This window comes from Bufo bufo, chromosome 1 (genome assembly GCF_905171765.1).
Source record: "Bufo bufo chromosome 1, aBufBuf1.1, whole genome shotgun sequence".
Classification (NCBI taxonomy): Eukaryota; Metazoa; Chordata; class Amphibia; order Anura; family Bufonidae; genus Bufo; species Bufo bufo.
Window position 1 is genome coordinate 400884197 of NC_053389.1, and position 22325 is coordinate 400906521.

General features: G+C 44.0%; 1 protein-coding gene across 1 annotated transcript in view; it reads left to right on the top strand.

Annotated features, from left to right (window-relative positions):
- Positions 1–22325, top strand: part of KCTD16 (potassium channel tetramerization domain containing 16) — a 425565-nt gene that overhangs the window by 159191 nt on the left and 244049 nt on the right. The window lies entirely within an intron of this gene.

Genomic DNA, 22325 nt, shown 5'->3' on the forward strand with positions numbered 1-22325 from the left:
GACGCAATTGAGACACGGATAGCAGCCATTTCCCGATTTAGACAATGTTCGCTGTACGCTAATTTTCTTAGGGCCTACATCCGCTCTAACCAAGTGGTCCTTGATGTTTTTACTTTTTCGATATGATAAAAGGGGAGGAGACTTCAGTTCAGGTACATCTTTGATTGACCTGCCGAGGATGCTCCAATTGTCCTTGAGAATACGTCCCATCTCCACACTACACTCAGAGTATGTGGACATGAAAGGTATCCTCCGGATTTTCTGTGAGGCAGATGAAGTTTTTTTGGGGCTATTGAGTAAAATCTCATTTTTTTGATCATCCAGCAATCGGTGGGGGTAACCCCGTTCCCTAAATCTACCTGTCATCATATCCAATGTAGATACTAACTCAGTCTGTTGTGATATAATGCGTTTAGCACGTAAGAATTGTGAGTGCGGTAAGTGTTTGATTAAACTACGAGGATGACTACTTTCGTATCGTAGGATAGTGTTCCTGTCAGTTGGCTTGATGTATAGGCCTGTATTAATCAAACCATCAACCAATCTGACATTGGTGTCAAGAAAGGATAATTCTGTCTTGGAATAAGACACAGTATATTGGAGGTCAGGATCGATACTATTCAGATATGTATGGAACTCAACCAATTGTGTTTCTGTACCTGACCAGGAGGAAGACGTCATCTATGTACCGCCACCACCCAATGACATATTGGAAGTGGTGGGATACATAGATGAAGTCCTCCTCCATGTGCCGCATGTAGATATTTGCGTACGTTGGGGCCACATTGGACCCCATCGCAACGCCACGTTTTTGACTGAAAAAGGTGTCCTGGAAAAGAAAATAATTATTTTCCAGAATAAGCCTCAGCAGGATATTAATAAAATATTTTGAATGTTGTGTGATGGACGACCCATCCAGATATTTGTTGACAGCAGAAATGCCCTTCTCGTGTCCTATTGACGTGTACAAAGATACAACGTCAAAGGACACGAGAGTAGCAGTCTGTACATCTGCAGCATCAACAGATCTCAATTGTTGCAAAAAATGCCCAGTGTCCTGAATATATGACTTTCCAGCCGTCGAAAATTCTCGCAGGATCCTATCAAGAAACATAGCGATTCTACTAAACACAGAATCAGTACCAGAAACGATGGGGCGACCGGGGGGGTCCACAAGGGTTTTGTGGACTTTGGGCAATATATATAAAACTGGAGTAACGGGAGAAGTAACCGTTAAATACTCCCTTAGCCCTTCATCAATGATGCCCCCGGCCACCTCATCGGACAAAATATTTTTGATGGTATTCATAATCTGAAATTTAGGATCATTCTGCAGTACACCATACACATCTACATCACACAGTTGGCGTTCAATTTCTTTTACATAATTACATGTATCAAGAACAACCACTCCACCCCCTTTATCAGCGGGTTTAATGGTTAACTGGGGGTTGTTCCTGAGTTCAGATAGTGCCTCTATTTCAGCAGTTGTCAGATTGGGTTTATTTAATCTCGCTGCATCACCAAAACGGGATTTTAGCTCTCTGACATCCCTTTTAACTGCGGAAATGTAGGCCTCTATAGCAGGTTCATCCACATAGGGGAGAAAGGTACTTTTATTCATTAGACCCAATTTCTTGAGCGAAAATTCACTCTAGTGTGTTAGTGTATCAGCAGTATGACCCTTAAAAAACACCTTCAACTTAATTGACCGAAAAAAATCATTTAGATCCATTTCTAGATCGAACCAATTCACCTTGGAGTTTGGGCAAAATGTAAGCCCTTTGGAGAGGACACTGTGTTGGGCTGCAGTCAATTCAACTGAAGATAGATTGAACACTATTGTCTCTTTCTCTGGGACAATACTTTTGTCGATTGTTGTCTGGTCCGGTTGTATCGCTGCTTTCCCTTTTCGTTTATACCTGCGGCCTCCTCGCCTGGTTCTTGATCCTTTCCTTTTGTGTCTAGACTGTCCCCTAAAAAAGATTTCTCCTCATCTGGGGGTAATTGCATAAATCTCCTACTTTTTTTATTGTTGCGGTTGGAGCCCATAGATGGTATATCAGATTGCCATGTATATATGTCGCCTCGTTTATAATCATCTGCGTCACGCACCCATTTACTCCTTTTGCCCTCCTCCAATTCCATCTGTAATTTATTGAGTTGGTCTTTAATTTCCTCTTTATATTGCGCCAGTTCATCCACGGATGATTGCACCTGCAAGGCCCTTTCAACATCCAACAGTTCGTCCGTAAGTGAAGCAACCTCTAATTGTAAAAACTCAATGTTGAGTAAAATATAATCCAATGAGTATCTATTTGATAATGCTTCAAACCGTTTGCAAAACAAATCATTACTGGGAAAGAGGTTAGGGCGTAAATTTGAGCGCATGCCTCTAGGAATCTTTTTCTCTTTAAAGTACTGTCCCAGTGTAGCCATGTGTAGTCTCATGGAAATAAGGCGTTATATATATATCAGACCTCTTTGCCTTTGGATTACTATATAAAACCAGATTTGTCTATTTGTTCAGCATCAGCAGTTGCTGGTTGCTCACCCACATCAGAGCTATCCAGGGATGTGTGGTTTATGGGGATATGTGGGATTTTGGGGGTTTTCTGTGTTTTGGGAAAGGTGTGTGTTTTCTGCCTGTAAGTAATTAAGTTAGCTCATTGTGTTTGTTAATTACAAACCGGATGTCACGGGGTTCCGAAGGTGCACTCGGTCCCCCATTGCCCGCAGAACTGTTGCTTAGCTTTTGGAATGAGGTTCTGTGTTTGACCTCATTCCCAGGGTGGCTTTACTAGCTGGATGGCTCCTTGCTCCTAAGTCTGCCTTGAGCGCCGAGCTGATCACTCGGTGCTCGACTGGTTGGTCTGTCGGTCATGTGACGCTGGCCACGTCACATGACCCTCACTCCCCACTATAAATACAGGCAGCCTGCTGGCTACAGGTTGCCTGTTAATTTCTAGGTTCCTGGCTATTTGTTGGACTGCTGAATACTTACCTGATCCTGTTCCTTGACCATCCTTTTGCCTGATCCTCCTGTACTGCGCATCCGTCCTGGTATTGTGACCTCGGCTCCCACCTGACTACTCTCTTAGGACTCCTCTTGTACTTCTCTGCTCTCCTGGTATTTATGACCCCGGCTTCTCCTGACAATTCTCTGCTTGCTCCATTTGTACTTTGCAGCTTTCCTAGTATTGACTCGGTCCGTTCACGTCCTGTTGTTTGTCTGTCTGTCATCCCTGCACTTACTCCAAGTTAGGGATTGCCGTCCAGTTGTCCCCTGTCATTAGGACTCGCGAGGCAAGTAGGCAGGGCCAGGGGTAAGGGTGGAGCGCAGTGGTCACTTCCCTCCCCCCTGTGTGTGTGTGTACGCGACCGTTACACCGGATTCCAAAAAAGTTGGGACACTAAACAAATTGTGAATAAAAACTGAATGCAATGATGTGGAGATGGCAAATGTCAATATTTTATTTGTAATAGAACGTAGATGACAGATCAAACGTTTAATCCGAGTAAATGTATCATTTTAAAGGAAAAATACATTGATTCCAATTTTTCACGGTGTGAACAAATCCCCAAGAAGTTGGGACAAGTAGCAATAAGAGGTTGGAAAAAGTAAATTTGAGCATAACGAAGAGCTGGAAGACCAATTAACACTAATTAGGTCAATTGGCAACATGATTGGGTATAAAAAGAGCTTCTCAGAGTGGTAGTGTCTCTCAGAAGCCAAGATGGGTAGAGGATCACCAATTCCCACAATGTTGCGCAGAAAGTTAGTGGAGCAATATCAGAAAGGTGTTACCCAGCGAAAAATTGCAAAGACTTTGCATCTATCATCAACTGTGCATAACATCATCCGAAGATTCAGAGAATCTGGAACAATCTCTGTACGTAAGGGTCAAGGCCGTAAAACCATACTGGATGCCCGTGATCTCCGGGCCCTTAAACGACACTGCACCACAAACAGGAATGCTACTGTAAAGGAAATCACAGAATGGGCTCAGGAATACTTCCAGAAACCATTGTCAGTGAACACAATCCACCGTGCCATCCGCCATTGCCAGCTGTAACTCTACAGTGCAAAGAAGAAGCCATTTCTAAGCAAGATCCACAAGCTCAGGCGTATTCACTGGGCCAGGGATCATTTAAAATGGAGTGTGGCAAAATGGAAGACTGTTCTGTGGTCAGACGAGTCACGATTCGAAGTTATTTTTGGAAATCTGGGACGCCATGTCATCCGGACCAAAGAGGACAAGGACAACCCAAGTTGTTATCAAAGCTCAGTTCAGAAGCCTGCATCTCTGATGGTATGGGGTTGCATGAGTGCGTGTGGCATGGGCAGCTTGCATGTCTGGAAAGGCACCATCAATGCAGAAAAATATATTCAGGTTCTAGAACAACATATGCTCCCATCCAGACGTCATCTCTTTCAGGGAAGACCCTGCATTTTTCAACAAGATAATGCCAGACCACATTCTGCATCAATCACAACATCATGGCTGCGTAGGAGAAGGATCCGGGTACTGAAATGGCCAGTCTACAGTCCAGATCTTTCACCTATAGAGAACATTTGGCGCATCTTAAAGAGGAAGGTGCAACAAAGAAGGCCCAAGACGACTGAACAGTTAGAGGCCTGTATTAGACAATAATGGGAGAGCATTCCTATTTCTATACTCGGTCCCCAGACGTCTGTTGAGTGTTGTAAGAAGAAGGGGAGATGCCACACAGTGGTGAAAATGGCCTTGTTCCAACTTTTTTTGGATTTGTTGACACCATGAAATTCTGATTCAACATATTTTTCCCTTAAAATGGTACATTTTCTCAGTTTAAACTTTTGTTCCGTGATTTATGTTATATTCTGAATAAAATATTAGAAGTTGGCACCTCCACATCATTGCATTCAGTTTTTATTCACGATTTGTATAGTGTCCCAACTTTTTTGGAATCCGGTTTGTATATCACAGGCAGAGCGCATTGTTTTTGCTAATTGTGTCACTGGCAGAGCCCATTTTTTTTGTAATTACGTCACAGGAAGAGGGGGGGGGGTTGTGTACATTTGTTGGCAGTGGCGTAGCGTGGGTTGCCAGCACTCGGGGCAAGCCAAAAATTGCGCCCCCCACCCCTCTTTATTATTAATATAATGCCCCCCTCTTTATTATTATTATAATGGCCCCTCTTTATTATTAATGTAATGGCCCCATCTTTATTAATAATGTAATGGCCCCCTCTTTATTATTAATGTAATTGCCCTCTTTAATAACAAAGAGGGGGCCCTTATATTAACAAAGAGGGGGCCATTATATTAATAATAAAAAGGGGGCCATTATATTAATAATAAAGAGGAGGACATTATATTAATAATAATGTATTGGCCCCCTCTTTATTATTAATATAATGGCCCCCTCTTTATTATTAATATAATGGCCCCCTCTTTGTTATTAATGTAATGGCCGTCTCTCCATTAATGCTCTCTTCCAGTTTAACTGAGGGCATCAGCCTCAACTGTTTCACTGGGCATGTGCCAAGCCCAGTGACATTTTGGCGCATGCTCAGTGAAACAGTTGAGGCTGATGCCCTCAGTTAAACTGGAAGAGCGCAGGTCCTGTGCCTGTTGATGAAGCTGAAGGGAAAAGGTAGGTGGGGTTATCGGCTACTAGCGACATAACCGGGATGGGGGGGGGGACATGACAGCAATGGCAAGGCTGGGGGCGTAGTCTAGGAGAGGAGAGAGAGGCGTGCTTGGGCTCTGTAGTGGGGGCGGACCTGGGCACTCGAGGGCGTTCCTGGGCACCTTTTGAATGAAAATAACGCCCCTCTGGGCACCTTACTGCCTCATTATATTTGCATACTCCTACCTGACAAGCGTCCCTGTCACCATGGGAACGCCTGTGGGGTTACAATATACCATCGAATCTGAGTTTTCACGATCTCACTCAGATCGTGAAAACTCAGATCCAATGGTATATTCTCACCACCAGGTGTTCCCATGGTGACAGGGATGCTTATCTGCGAGGAGTCTGCTGGAACAACTGTACAGGATAAAAAAAAGACGAATATTCTAAAAAAAAATAATATATTCGATATAGTGCTATATATTCTTTTTTTTCGAATATTCGTCATTTTTTTCCATCTAAAGTCATCATGATTCCTCACTGCTTAAGTTGCTTGTGGGCCAATGACTCATTGGTCCACAAGCAAGAAGCAGGGAGCAATCATGTGTTCACTGTTCAGATGGGAAAAAATGACGAATATTCGCTATAACGAATATATAGCACCATATTTGAAATATTCGCAAATTTTCGAAGTTGCGATATTCGCGAATAATATTCGCTATTCGAATATTCACACTCAACACTATGGGGGAACAGTTTTATCAGTACAGTGACACAAAAAAGATTTGCAATTTTGTCATTTATAAATTGCAGAACCAGAGGAGTTATCTATCTGGCAACGTGTACGTGCAGCCTCCAATATGTAGGCAAAACTATACAGGAATTTCGGCGGAGAATAGGGAAACATCTCAATGACATCCGTAATGACGCTGATACCCCTATCGCACATCACATATCCATCAGTCACTCCAGCAGAGTGGAGGCCATTAGGTTTCAAGGCATTATGGTGATTAGAAGGACTCCTAGACTTTGATAAAAAAAACTGTTACAGAAGGAGGCAGAATGGACATTTATGCTACGCACCATACGTCCTGAAGGTCTGAATGAACACATCTCATATACATGTTTCATTTTAATGGGACTTATTTATATTCTGATAAATAGGAGTCCTTGTTTATTATACTACAGACATGCATGTCTTATTATTTATAGTAGCATGATACATGCGTCTGTATCTATGCATGTCCTCATTTCCTCACATGTACTGTTTATTGCGGACTTTTGGCACTTATATATCTCTGCAAGTAGAGGAACACATCTCATGCCAGTGTCTGGTTATAATAGTTAAGATGTGCATTACCTTGCTATAAGATTTATCCTTCTGCACCTTATTTTTTCACTACCTGCCCTGCTGGTGCTTGCCATTCTTCAAATAATCGCCGTTTGGTCCCTGCAATTATACGGGAGTGTGTTGACACTCCAGAGAGGATCGTGTCGCCGAGATGGGCGAATGGGAAGGGCTGGTGCATTGAGTCCGTGTGACACGCCCACCTCTCTCCCGTTCGCTAGTGGCCGCTGGATCCGCCCCTTATGGGAGGGGTTTCCCCTATTTTACGAGCTGTGAGCGGCGGCCGTATTACGGCCATCCTAGCGCCGATGCCTTCGCCTCACCACACGAGGCGCACGGCATTCCATGTGTCTGTTTGTCTGTCTTGAACTTTATATACCTAGCTCCTGATGAGCCTTAATGGCGAAAAGTCGAGCATAGAATAGGGTACAGGTTCAGCGCAATCCTCTTTATGCAGATAGGGTAGACAGTCACTTTGTAAATTTAGCCAAGTCAATATAGCTGTTTAACAACATGGGCAACATTATTAATGGGGAGGTAAGCAATTTGTTACCCACAAATTGTAATTAGATTCCTGCTTCGTAGCTTTAAATTGTCTGGCTACTAGCACCTCTGAACTCGCAGTTGCTGGTAATGTCTTGATGATATACTGCGCTACAGCGGTTTCATCGGTGTATACCAGCTTGAACGTACCACAGAGTGTATAGCGTTACTGTTTACATACACTCTGTAGAGCATCATTCTGGACAGCCAGTAATCCCACTTCAGATGCGTAAAGAGGTACTGAGGGGTGATTTGGCTGCCCTCTATAGCAGTTCAGAGGGCCAATAATATTTATTTTCCATTTTTTTGTGTTTGTACAGTATATATTGAGGAAGGGCCTTACATAACCTCCACTTTCTTTTAACGCATATCTAATAAACTTTGAAATTTTATTTAATCTACAACGTTTCTACCAACTGTGACCTTAACTCTCCCTGACCTATAAGAAAGGGAACCCCAGACTGACTTCAGTAGCCTAGTTGTCCAGACGGGGAGTGGGGGAAACCCCCCACCGTGCTGTATTAAAGGGGAAAAGGGGATCAGCCTGGCCAAAAGGAGTAATAAGGGAGCAGGTCACCTCCTAAAGTGTCCCTAATACTCTCCCGGACTCCTCAATGTATGAGCGGACCCTGATGGTAGGATGACTCATACTCTGGATTCCTATAGACCCTAAGTCGCCCAGGTAATCCCTCACCAAGGAGCAAGGAAGAGACAACCTGTTCATCCTAGTCATGGAGGAACAGGAGTCTCTATCTGAGGGCAGGCTGCAAGGAGAGGGAAACACATACAGCTAAAGAAGGTGGCAGGTAAGCAAAACCAATAACACACTTACCTGCCACAGACACACTGACTGGAACTTAGCCACACATTACCACTGGCAACAGCATGCGTGGCAACCATGTCACGGCAATCACCCAGAAGGCCGAGACACTGCCACTGCATGCTCTAACAGCAACACATTGCCGCAAGTGTGGCAACAGTGTCACAGCGTTCACCATAGGCCGTGACACTAGTGAAATTAGGAGACTGGTTAAGCCCCACAGAAACAGAACAGGCTTAACAGCTTCTGTGGGAAAAACAATCTACCTTTTCCCAAGAACCGAGCTACACAACCCTGGCCGTACATAAGGTAGAGACCCCCAGACAAGCACCCCTCAGACAGCCGCCCTACCGTATCCCTGAAGCAGTCCGGGAAGGAATGCGGAAGGAGATACAGAAGATGACTCGGTTAGGAGTCATTGAGCACTCTGACAGCCCCGGGTTCCTGTAGTCTATGTACCCAAGAAAGATGGAACCAACAGGTTTTGCGTGGATTACAGGCGACTCAATGAAAAGACTACCACTGATGCCTACCCGATGCCCAGGGTAGACTAACTGCTGGATCGTAGCCAGGGGACGTTATCCAACTACAATAGACTTGTGTAAATGCTATTGGCAGATTCCCCTGGCCAAAGACGCTATCCCCAAGTCGGCGTTTGTTACCCCGTTTGGCCTGTACCAGTTTAGGGTCATGCCATTCGGGATGAAAAATGCCCCGGCTACCATCCAACGTAGGTGGATGGCTTTCAGGATTTTGCATGTGCATACCTGGACAACGTTGCGATCTACATTGAGTCTTGGGACAATCACCTGGTTCATGTAGGGGCAGTTCTGGACAAGATTCGGGCCACAGGCCTGACCTTGAAGCCAGATAAGTGCCACTTATGTATGGCTGAAGTGCAGTATTTGGGTCACAGAGTGGGCTGTGGGAACCAGCGACCATAACCGGCCATGGTAGAGGCGGTAGCTAACTTGCCCACACCTCGCACTAAGACCCAGGTACTTGCCTTCTTAGGGACGGCAGGGTATTACAGACGCTTTATCCCTGACTACAGTACGATAGCCAAGCCCTTGACTGACCTGACCAAAAATAATTTACCTAGGCAGGTCCTGTGGTATCCAGCTTGTGAAGCCACGTTTCAAGCCCTCAGTCAAGCCCTTGTCAATGCCCCCGTAATGCCCCCGTCTTGGCTGCCCCAGTACCTAACAAACGTTTCCTTGTCCACACAGATACTTCCATGTTTGGACTTGGGCTGTGCTGAGCCAAGTCAGGGAAGATGGAGGAGAGCACTCTGTCGCATATCTCAGCAGAAAGTTACTACCCAGGGAAGAGAGTTATGCGGCAGTGGAGAATTAATGTTTGGCCTTGTTTGGGCACTAAAGAAGCTTACCCCATATCTTTATGGACAAAATTTTTTGCTAGTCACCTACCACAACCCATTGGTCTGGCTTAACAGGGTTGCAGGAGACCATGGCAGGTTGCTGCGGTGGAGCTTAGCCCTACAACCCTATAAATTCACCATCAGCTACCGACTTGATAAGCAGAACGGCAATGCCGATGGGTTGTCCTGCAAACAGACATCACTCCAGCCTCCTAGTTCCGGACATCACCAAGTTGACCAGAGAAGGATCAAGCCGGGTCTGCCAGAGTGTCCCACAAGGAGGAAGCCATGTGGCAGACCTCTCTGACTTTGGATTACTATATAAAACCGGATTTGTCTATTTGTTCAGCGTTTGCTGGTTGTTTGTGGGGTTTATAGGATTTTGGGAAAGGTGTGTGTTTTCTGCCTGTGAGTGATTAAGTTAGCTCATTGTGTTTAATAATTATATTACAGGCAGAGCCCATTGTGTTTGCTAATTGTGTCAATGGCAGAGCCCATTGTTTTTGTTAATTATGTCACAGGCAGAGGGGGGTTTGTGTACATTTGTTGCATAAAAGGCTGACATGTAACCCATTAAACAGTTCCTGCTTGACCCGACTTCATATTCGGAAAAATAACAACTTTGGCGGCGTTAACCCCTTTAGCTAGCTACTCGGGATGCCGTAACAATATTTATATGTGTATATATATATATATATATATATATATATATACTAGCGAAAGGACCCGGATTCGCACAGGTATATTTAATCTATTTAATTTAATGTTTGTGTGTATCGTTAAAATATATCGACAGTATCCCCCATAACAGTGACCTCTACAGCACCCCGCCCCTTTAACAGTGAACTCCACAGTTCCCCACCCCATAATACTAACCCCCCCCACAGTGCCCCGCCACTTTAAAATGGGACCTTCACAGCAGCCCATCCTCTTAACTTTGACCTTCACAGCAGCCTGCCCCTTTAATAGTAAGTTTTACAGCACCCTACTCCATTGACAGTGACCTCCTCAGGGGCCCGCCCCCTTAACAGTGACCTCCAAAGTAACTCGCTGCCTTAAAAGTGACCTCACAGTACCCTGCTGCCTTAACAGTGACCTCCACAGAAATTGCCACTTTAATAGTGGCCCCTGCCCCCTTAAAAGTGACCTCCACAGTGTATGCCCCTTTAACAGTGACCTCCACAGCCTATGGCCCTTTAGCAGTGTCCGCCTCTTTAACACTGACCTCCACAGCGCCCACCCCTTTAACAGTGACCTCCACAGTGCTGCTCTCTTAACAGTGACCTCCACAGTGCCCGTCACTTTAACAGTGACCTCCACAGTGCCTGCCTCTTTAACAGTGACCTCCACAGCACCCACTTCTTTAACAGTGACCTCCACAGTACCCGCCTCTTTAACAGTGAACTCCATAGCACCCACCCCTTTAACAGTGACCTTTACAGTGCCCGCCTCTTTAACAGTGACCTCAACAGCACCCGACCCTTTAATAGTGACCGCAACAGCACCCGCCCCTTTAACAGTGACCTCCACAGTGCCTGCCCCTTTAACAGTGACCTCTACAGTACCTGCCTCTTTAACAGTGACCTCCACAGTACCCACCCCTTTAACAGTGACCTCCACAGCGCCTGCCCCTTTTACAGTGCCCTCCACAGCGCCCTGCCCCTTTAACAGTGATATCCACAGTGCCCGCCTCTTACTAGTGACCTCCACAGCGCCTGCCCCTTTAACAGTGACATCCACAGTGCCCACCCCTTTAACAGTGACCTCCACAGCTCACTGCCCCTTTAATGCTAGTGCTACACGACAACATGTGTCGCCCAACATTTTGTCTCAACAATTTTTATAATGATAGGCTATGGTGTCACACTGTGACATGCTAAGACTGTCACACGTCAGTCACAAAAAATCCATCCAAGATGGATGGATGTAGCATCGTAGTTGTGCCCTATGTGTCGTGCAACTTATTGTCGTCCTGTAGCCCTAGCCTAAAGCTGACCTACAGCAGTGAAGAAAAGTGTCTGGGTTGTTATGGAAACCTGGAGTAAAACTGTGTGTATGGCAGTTGGGATTTGAAGAGAAAGACTTGCAGGCTTGTATTGGCTAATGCAGGTCATTTTTTGGGAATATCTCAGGAACGGTAGATCCCAGAGAGCTAAGACCCAGTCTAAAACCTTCCCAGACACTTGATGTACCTGTGTGCCAAATTTGGTGAAGATCGGTCCAGTCGTTTGGTCGCGCATAAAGAATAGACAGACAGAATGACAGACAGACGTCCAGACAGAAACTCATTTTTATATATATAAGAGATATATACTGTATAATTGTATAACATAATATATCAAATTATAAATTGTATAATATATGCAAAATATATAAAGTGATGGCATATTACATACACATGCCATCATTTTCTCATTGAGAAATGAGCTTGGGCCTCCACCATCTTCAGAATTAAGAGGTCATAGTGCCCTTTTTCCTGTCCAACCACTTTATATGCAGTGCACTACAGCTCAGCCACAGCAGGTAGCCAAGAGAGATGCTGTTTAGGAGACATGCTGAAGGGATCGGGGAGGGTCCCAGAGATGAGACTGAGATCTGGACCTACCAATTAAAATTTTATATTCTTCCAATTCGCCAAGCATAAGATGGGAACCACTTTAATAGGATTTTTCCAGTATAAAAACAGTGAAAAAATGTGGGTGGTTCAGTCAGCACAACCCTGTATGCAGGTGCACATCGCTATGGCGAAAATCAGTGAAAACCTACCCTGTAGGATGGTTGGAAGTCCAACCCCCAATCAGCAGAATTAAAGGAAATTTGTCACCATGGAAAATGCCCATACATTGTTGTACATTATCGTAGTGGGTGGATAGCTCAAAAGACACACAGATGAATGTTATTTTTATCTTGCTACTCAATAGAATATTCCTGTGCCAGGTATACTAATGAATTTCAAGGACCTCTAAGCTCTGCCATATAAGGGAGAGGACTCTTTGTGAATAGAAAGATAAATTATGTATTTCTCCGTTTTGAGCTATTCACCTATTACAGTAGATTAGAGGGTTTTCTATGGGAGGGGAATTTTCTTAAGTGGCTGTGGCACTTTACGTATAGCTCTTTCAGTAAGGACCCTTGAATGTTTAGTTGTCACTTGGTCATATGTTCAGCTGTGCCTGTAACTGTAGCCCAACCCCATTCACAGGAACAGCACCATGTAGCAGGGTGCATGGCCCCTTTGATTTGATAATTGGCAGGGGTTCCGGGGGTAATCTTTTCCAAAAAAAACTATTGCTTGTTTGAAAATGGCTAGCAACTATTTGAAGCATTGCCACAGTGATTTTAAATCTGCAGTTTTTACAGAAAACAATATAGATGCATTTTCTACTAACAGCTGCGGTACGGAAGTGTCCTATTCATTAAAGAGCAATTTTCTTTTTGTAAACTTGTCATACTTTGGCATCCAAGCTCATTGTTAGGGAGCTTTCTGGCAGGAGTTTGTCAAGATAACAAATGACTCTTGCTACTGAAAGCGTATTCTCATAACTAGGTGGATTTTCACTGCCGACAGCTAATATGTTGCATAAATGATGCAATTTTTGTGTGTCAGAAGACTTTGAAAAGGAGCACATTTTTCTATTTTCACGCACATTTTGTCATTATGTTGTAAATGGTAAATGCTCATGTTCAATAGAAGTGATTGACAGATCGTTGAAAGAGTGGAGTGAAGAATTCAACGCATCTTATTGGTTTTCTCATCAGGTTGGCAGAATTTTGAGTTATCAGCTCTTTTGAATCACTTAGGTTATTGCCATACATTTACCATTGTAAGAAGGTACAAGGAATCATCGTGGATGATAGGTACGTGTCACCGAGGTTCCTGGCCTCGTTGGAAAAAGAGCCGGTTTTTGTGTGTCAGCAGCAGTTGCTGTTTGACACCTTGATACTTAGTATGGCTATAATAGCTGATCCGGGACAGCTTTTACTGGGAGTAGTCAAGGTGCTGGGTGGGTGACTACTACCCATGTTCCAGGCTGGGTTTTGCCAGGCATAAAAACCAGCCAGCACTGCCAGGTGGAGAGGATTACTTCCGTCTGACAGTGGAGCTCAGGAGGTCTGTGTGCTGTGATCGGAGGGCTGTGTTGGGATCTGCGGCTTGAGCCGGGCTGGAGGGCTCAGACCCCTGTGAGGGCGAATAGGCTGCCTAACGCGTGCCTGTGGACTTGACAAGGCAGAACTTCCAACAGGATGTGAAGTAACACCCAGGAGAAAAGGTGACTGTTTTGTATATGAACTTTTCATGTGTGTGAACGATCACCAAGCAACTTGCGTTTTTGTTTTGCTTTCACGTGTGAATAAACACTGATGTTTTGAACAAAGAACTTATACTTTGCCTCTCTGCTGCACCCGTTAATCCCCACACCATGTACGAATGTTCTTTTTAGGTGATCAACATATTTTGCAAATTCAGTCAGATTACGTGAGTATGCCAGGGATTGCCAACCTGCGGCTCTACAGCTGTTGCAAAACTACAACTCCCAGCATGCAAAGACTGCCTACAGCTATCCGCTTACAGCAGGGCATTGTGGGAATTGTAGTTTTGCAACAGCTGGAGAGCCGCAGGTTAGCCATCCCTGGAGAATGCACTGTGGTCATCTCACCAAGGCTACTTTATTGAGGTGATAGCTAACTGGTTGGTGTTTTTGTTAACAAACATGACTTTGCAAGACTGGCTATAGACTCAGCCCACTCCCTCATTAATTTGACCCTCTTGTCTTCTACTGAATCCAAAGGTTCATACAGGTAGGATGGCATTCAGGATTTGGGAAAACGAGTAATGTCAAGAAGACATTACTAGTTTTGCCAGCAGCTGAAAACAAAGGACAGAGCAACTCTTTGGCCCTGTTGAGAATATCTGGCAAGGCTTAAGTGTTGTCTGTCTTTTGATGGTGTATTGATGGGGCTGTAAGCACTGTGTGGGCATTGTAGGCATTATTGGGGTCATTTATCAAACTGGTGTAAAGTAGAACTGGCTTAGTTGCCCATAGCAGCCAATCAGATTCCACCTTTCATTTTGGACACCTCCTTTGGAAAATGAAAGGTGGAATTTGATTGGTTGCGATGGGCAACTAAGCCAGTTCTACTTTACACCAGTTTGATAAATGACCCCATAGATGTTTATCTGGATAATGTTTGCCATTCTCAGGGTACTGTCATGCCAGAAGTGAGCACTGTTTGACACATCATTTCCACACACTGAAACATAGATTAGTACTCTGTGAAAGCTGTCTCTATTTAGACAAAGCATGTATTCATACAAAGTACAGTATGAGGCTTTGACCTCTATTAATAGTATAAAAGAACCACATGTCTCTCTGTAGGTACAATCCAGCATTTTGTAGGCAGGGTCAGGACAAGTCGTTTGGTGCACTAGGCAGATAAAGAAAATTGTGCTCCTCCACAAACCATAAAATCAGTACAGAAGGGATTTAGGTGGTGGCATCATGTTCCAAGAAAAGGTGTGACAAGTATTCCCTAAAATCTTCTTAAATGGGTATTCTGGCTATATCAAGTTATCACGTATCTACATAATAAAGGCTAACTAATATGGAGACTAAATACATACCTCAGACCAGACCCCAAAAAACTGATCCCAGAATAAATACATACCCAAGAACGAACACATACCCCAGTTTAGACGCCAAAATAAAAACAGACACCAGGGCTACTAAATAAATACAAACTTCACACCACTCTCCTAAAATGAGCAACCAGAACATACCCCCTAAATAAATACAGACCCCATAAATAAATGTAGATCCCAGAAAGGACTACCTAGACAAATATAGACCTCAGACACTTAAAACACCTCACATCTCATTTGCCAATACCTTGACTGGCATCAGAAGCCTCAGATGGTCTTGTGACCTCAGGTCCCTTAACAGTAAAAGGTCCTGATAAGATTGTACTATACAGATTGTTGCGCGTTGCAGTTTTATCACTGTTTTAGCTGCGATTCACACCAAAAATATGACAAAAGGTGATTGGTTTTAAATCCCAGTCCTTTTTATTCTGGTGTAAATGAAGACAAACTGCTATAAAGTTCAGTCTAGGCACACGGACTGCCGGAGGATGTGCCTACTTTATGATGAGGGGCCAGTGATATGATAAATTCCACCTTATGTGTTTAAGCAATGTATAGCATTACATTGGTACTCTATTATATATGGGCTGCAATATGTGTTGCGTTCTTCTCTAAGAACCTTGGGTGGTATGTGACCCTTGATCACAGTGAGCAATGTGCTTTAATGGACACTTTATTTTAAAGGGGTTTTGCCACTTCAGCAAATAGCATTTATTATGCAGAGAAAGTTTCCACGGTTACGACCACTCTGCAGCCCAGCTTACGTGAGCTCCCACGATCCCGGCCACCAGGCTGGTATTTTTTTATTACAGTGTGCAAGCACAGCCACCGCTGCTGGATTACAGGGTGGTCGTAACCATGGAAACGAGCACTATATAATGTGATGGAAAAATGAACCAAGCCAGCAAAGGAGACAATATGGACAATAACAATACATTAGTAACTGCCTTGTATTAACTTTCTCTACATTATAAATTGATGTGGACAGCACACATATAACATTCGTGTGCTGTCCACATTTTATTGCGGCCCCATAGAAATGATCCATAAAAGATGCAAACTTAAAATACATTCATGTGCATGAGGCCTAAGGGTGTATACATATGTACATAGCTCTCAGTCACTAATAGTTGACCGGGGGTGGTCTTAAAGGGGCTGTCTCACTTCAGCAAGTGGCATTTATCATGTGGAGAAAGTTAATACAAACCACTTACTAATGTGTTGTGATTGTCCATATTGCCTCCTTTGTTGGCTGGATTCATTTTTGCCATCACATTATACACTGCTCGTTTCCATGGTTATGATTAGAGATTTTCTAAAAAAATTGATTCGGTCGGTTCGCCAAATTTTTCCGATAAGATTTGATTCGATCTGAATTAATTTGTGCCGAATTGCGTAAAAAAACTGCTATTTCCTGGCTGCAGAGAAACTGTATAGTGGTGTAGAACACTGTGTGCCTTGCAGTAACATGCATAAGGAGTCTGCTGTGGTAGTGAAACAATACTGTGAGTCAGTATGACACGCAGATGACAGGCATCACTCTTAGAATCACTGCACACTTCACTTCTTTGGGGAGTTATGGGGCCAAAACGGACAAAATGATTCAAGTGTGAACTCAGCCTTACAGGTCGATGTTAGCATCAGGTATATAGAACCGTGCAAAGGCCCAAGATTCTACTATAGCGTGAAAGAGCACACTTCTTTTACACCGTTGTCAGCTGATTCCACCTAGATGTCTACAGAACCTGTTCTATTAAACGCTTATACAAGTAGAGCCCCCCTGACAGAGTGGAGAGGGTGTCAGCAGTAAGTTTGTGTTGACGTCACTGATTATTTTGACCTCCCTCTGATCTGTCAGAACAATAACCCCCCAAAAAAAGGATCCTGTCTGTTGAGCATCTGCCTTCACTCGGTCAGCATTTGGTCAGTAATCCATCAGTATTGCTAATGCCAAAAAAACAGGAGTGGATCCAAAACAGAGATGACACGTGAATGGAATATTTGCACTTCCTACTTTTGGCTACCAAATCATAAGCCATTCTGATGGGACCATACAGGCCTTACAGCTGCTACACAGACAGGATCTGTTGTGTGTCTCATTTTCCCTTCCTTCTGACAGATGAGAAGAAGGGTCAAATAAATGATGATGTCATAGTGTGGAGGTGGCAGCAGCATCAGGAGACCACAGAGTGGCAAGGTGGCATAGTATGGAGGTAGCAGCAGCATCAGGAGACCACAGAGTGGCATAATAACAGAGTGTGGAGGTGGCAGCAGCAGCATAAGTAGGCAACAGAGTGGCAAGGTGACAAAGTATTGAGGTAGCAGCATCAGGACACCACAGAGTTGCAAGGTGACATAGTGTGTAGGTAGCATCAGCATCAGGGGACCACAGAGTGGCACAATGACAGAGTGCGGAGGTGGTAACAACAGCATGAGGAGGCTACAGAGTAGCAAGTTGACATAGTGTTGAGGTAGCAGCAGCATCAGGATACCACAGAGTGGCAGGGTGACATAGTGTGGAGGTGGCAGCAGCAGCCTGAGGAGACCACAGACTGTCTCAAAGACATAGTTGTGAGTTGGAAGCAGCACGAGGAGACCACAGAGAGGCAAGGTGACATAGTGTTGAGGTAGCAGCAGCATCAGGAGACCACAGAGTGGCAAGGTGACAGTGTGGAGGTGGCAGCAGCATCTGGAGACCACAGAGTGGCAAGGTGACATAACATAACAGTACCCTCTGATGATGGTGGGTGTAAGAAGGAGCACTTGGCATCAGATGTGTGGCATCAGGTGGGTGGCAGCATCAGAATAGTAGCTGAGGCAGGTAGCAAAAAGAAACTGGTCTCTTTTGTCAATGTTTGGGTGAGGCAGCATGGATGATCTAATCTTAAGCATCAGGCATGTGGAAATCCTGACTGATCCACACCTGATTCATCTTGACAAAGGTCAGTCTCTTCACATTTTGGGTGGACAGATGAGTTCTCTGGGGTAACTATGTCCCCCGCTGCACTAAACACCTGCTCTAATGCCACACTAATGGCCGGGCAGGACAGCTTTTCCAGGGCAAACTCAGCCAGTTGCGGCCAAAAATCCAGTTTGCCCCAGTAGTCCAGCGGCTCTTCAATGACGGCTGGCAGGGTGCACTCCAAGTATGCCACCACCTGCTGGTTCAGGTTCTGCTCTATTTCTAGCTGCTGATGAGTAGTTTCTTCACTATGCGGGTAAAGAAAGCTGCTCATCAGTGACTCTAGACTCAGGCTGCTGCTGATGGAGCTGGTACTGCTCCTGCCCCCCCCCCCCCCCCACCCCAGCAGCCATGGCAGTAGAGCGTGAATGCAGAGGGACCCTGGTCAGACCTGTGAGAGGACGGACGATGGCGCAGATATGCAGCGGCCAACTGAACTCACAGGATGTTTCTATAGTAGTTCAGTTTGTCCTCCCTCTCAGGGGGTGTAAAAAAGGCCCACATTTTGGACCGGTAGCGAGGGTCTAACATGGTGGAGAGACAATAGTCATCCCTCTGCCGAATGGTGACAATTCGGCTGTCACTACGCAAGCAAGTGAGCATGCATCGGGCCATTTGCGCAAGTGATTCGGAGGGATTCCCTGCCTCCATCTCCACTGCATACTGCCATGGTGTGTCTGGGTCATCTTCCTCATCTCCCTCTTGCTCCTCCGGCTGCTCCTGCTCCTCCTCTCCTGTCACCTGTGTAGAAAAACCACCCATTTCGCTACACATTGCTTGTGCTCAAATGTTCTCCTCCTTCTCCAGTTCAGCCCCCATTGGGCTCATGTGGTCGTCAGATGTAGGCGCCATGTCTCCAGTCCTCTGACCAGCAATATTTACCAGCATCTTTTTCAGGATATGAATCAGTGGAATGACTGAAAAAAAGTGGCCTCTTCAAAGGGCACGAGCAAATGGCGGGTGTCACGCATGAGCTGCCACTGGCTAACATCGAAGTTACCTCTGTCCTCCTGTATCATCAAGAAATAGTTTGTGGCCTTTCTCTGCTAGTACAGTCTGTCCAACATACAATACAGACCAAAAGTTTGGACACACCTTCTCATTCAAAGAGTTTTCTTTATTTTCATGACTATGAAAATAGTAGATTCACACTGAAGGCATCAAAACTATGAATTAACACATGTGGAATTATATACATAACAAACAAGTGTGAAACAACTGAAAATATGTCATATTCTAGGTTCTTCAAAGTAGCCACCTTTTGCTTTGATTCCTGCTTTGCACACTCTTGGCATTCTCTTGATGAGCTTCAAGAGGTAGTCCACTGAAATGGTTTTCACTTCACAGGTGTGCCCTGTCAGGTTTAATAAGTGGGATTTCTTGCCTTATAAATGGGGTTGGGACCATCAGTTGCGTTGAGGAGAAGTCAGGTGGATACACAGCTGATAGTTCTACTGAATAGACTGTTATAATTTGTATTATGGCAAGAAAAAAGCAGCTAAGTAAAGAAAAACGAGTGGCCATCATTACTTTAAGAAATGAAGGTCAGTCAGTCAGCCGAAAAATTGGGAAAAGAATGAAAGTAAGGGCTATTTGACCATGAAGGAGAGTGATGGGGTGCTGCGCCAGATGACCTGGCCTCCACAGTCACCGGACCTGAACCCAATCGAGATGGTTTGGGGTGAGCTGGACCTCAGAGTGAAGGCAAAAGGGCCAACAAGTGCTAAGCATCTCTGGGAACTCCTTCAAGACTGTTGGAAGACCATTTCAGGGGACTACCTCTTGAAGCTCATCAAGAGAATGCCAAGAGTGTGCAAAGCAGTAATCAAAGCAAAAGGTGGCTACTTTGAAGAACCTAGAATATAACATATTTTCAGTTGTTTCACACTTGTTTGTTATGTATATAATTCCACATGTGTTAATTCATAGTTTTGATGCTTTCATAGTCATGAAAATAAAGAAAACTCTTTGAATGAGAAGGTGTGTCCAGACTTTTGGTCTGTACTGTATATTTGTCTTTGTGAACTTCTTACAATATCCTGCATATGCCTCCAAAGACAAGTACCAGATGTAGGAAGAAATAATCTTCAAATATGTACACACAGCTAGCTAAGGATCTGACACATATTATTTTTTAAACAAATTTGCTCTTTTAGTTATTTCCATTTTTTGTGAAGACTGATACATTAGGATTAGCAGAAAATACTTAAATCCAGTTAGTTCTAATCCTGAACGTCAAAAACTCTTAACTGCAGAGTATTAGTGGCCCTTTAGTCAAACAGTACGCGGTTTATCATTATTCCTGAGTACATTGCTTTAATACTTACATATTTTATGCAATAGAAGTAAAATAGAACAAATATTTTATATCTGGAAAAAGAGCCGGATTCTACTGGTACCTTGGCTTTTTATCATTCTGTCCATGGAGCGTGTTGGATTTACACAGAGCACAGCATTCTTTATGAGAAAAGGCTGATGTGCTGCCTTGCAAGGACTGTTAACTAATCCATTTAGGTGCTCATAGCTGAAAAGGCAAACATAACACAGTGCTAATAAGTGTATAGTTATGCATTGTGCATTTCATAATAGCATAAATGAAAAAGATGAAGTAATCACCAGTTACATGCAAAACTGCATGAGTGCAAGAGGGGGCCTCTTATTTTACTGCACGTTTCCACTTCCTTTTGATGGACTCAGGCAGAGGCATACACAGAAATCATGGGGCCCCATAGCAAAACTCACAATTGCCCCCCCCCCCCCCCCAAAAAAAAAGTACAATTATTGCACTAACCTACGGGCTCATGCACACAAACGTCTTTTGCCCGCATCTAATCCACATTTTTTGTGGGTCTGATGCGGAATGCAGACAGACAGTGTCCGTGTTTTGCGGACCGCTAAAATGGCTATGGCCATGTGCATGATCCCTTATAAGAACAATATGGGTTCATTTTGTGTGCGTTGTGTTTATGTTCACATAAAGCATCTAAAGGGTTAAGATGGCAGAACAGGCGCTAACTCCAGTCCTGCTAGATTCAGCAATGTAAAGCTGACACCAACAACTGATGGCACAGGCTCAACTTTTGAGCCTGTGCCATCACTGTACTACACATCTACGTAGCAGAGCAAGAAGAAGAGGTCTTATAATGCGTAATGTGTATATATGTGTGTGTGTGTGTGTCTATATATATATAAAATAAATACACCGCAGCACTTCCAGAAGGTGAAAATAGTGGGATCCTTTTATTCACCCGTGCAACCTTTCGGTCCACTTGCTGGGACCATTTTCAAGCAATACATCTCAGTACAAAGTGCATATTTATAGGGTCACAACATATTTGCATAAATAAGTATCAATCAAATATACATACAAACCGGATTCCAAAAAAGTTGGGACACTAAACAAATCTTGAATAAAAACTGAATGCAATGATGTGGAGATGGCAAATGTCAATATTTTATTTGTAATAGAACGTAGATGACAGATCAAACGTTTAATCCGAGTAAATGTATCATTTTAAAGGAAAAATATGTTGATTCCAATTTTCACGGTGTCAACCAATCCCCAAAAAGTTGGGACAAGTAGCAATAATAGGCTGGAAAAAGTAAATTTTAGCATAACGAAGAGCTGGAAGACCAATTAACACTAATTAGGTCAATTGGCAACATGATTGGGTATAAAAAGAGCTTCTCAGAGTGTCAGTGTCTCTCAGAAGCCAAGATGGGTAGAGGATCACCAATTCCCACAATGTTGCGCAGAAAGATAGTGGAGCAATATCAGAAAGGTGTTACCCAGCGAAAAATTGCAAAAACTTTGCATCTATCATCATCAACTGTGCATAACATCATCCGAAGATTCAGAGAATCTGGAACAATCTCTGTGCGTAAGGGTCAAGGCCGTAAAACCATACTGGATGCCCGTGATCTCCGGGCCCTTAAACGACACTGCACCACAAACAGGAATGCTACTGTAAAGGAAATCACAGAATGGGCTCAGGAATACTTCCAGAAACCA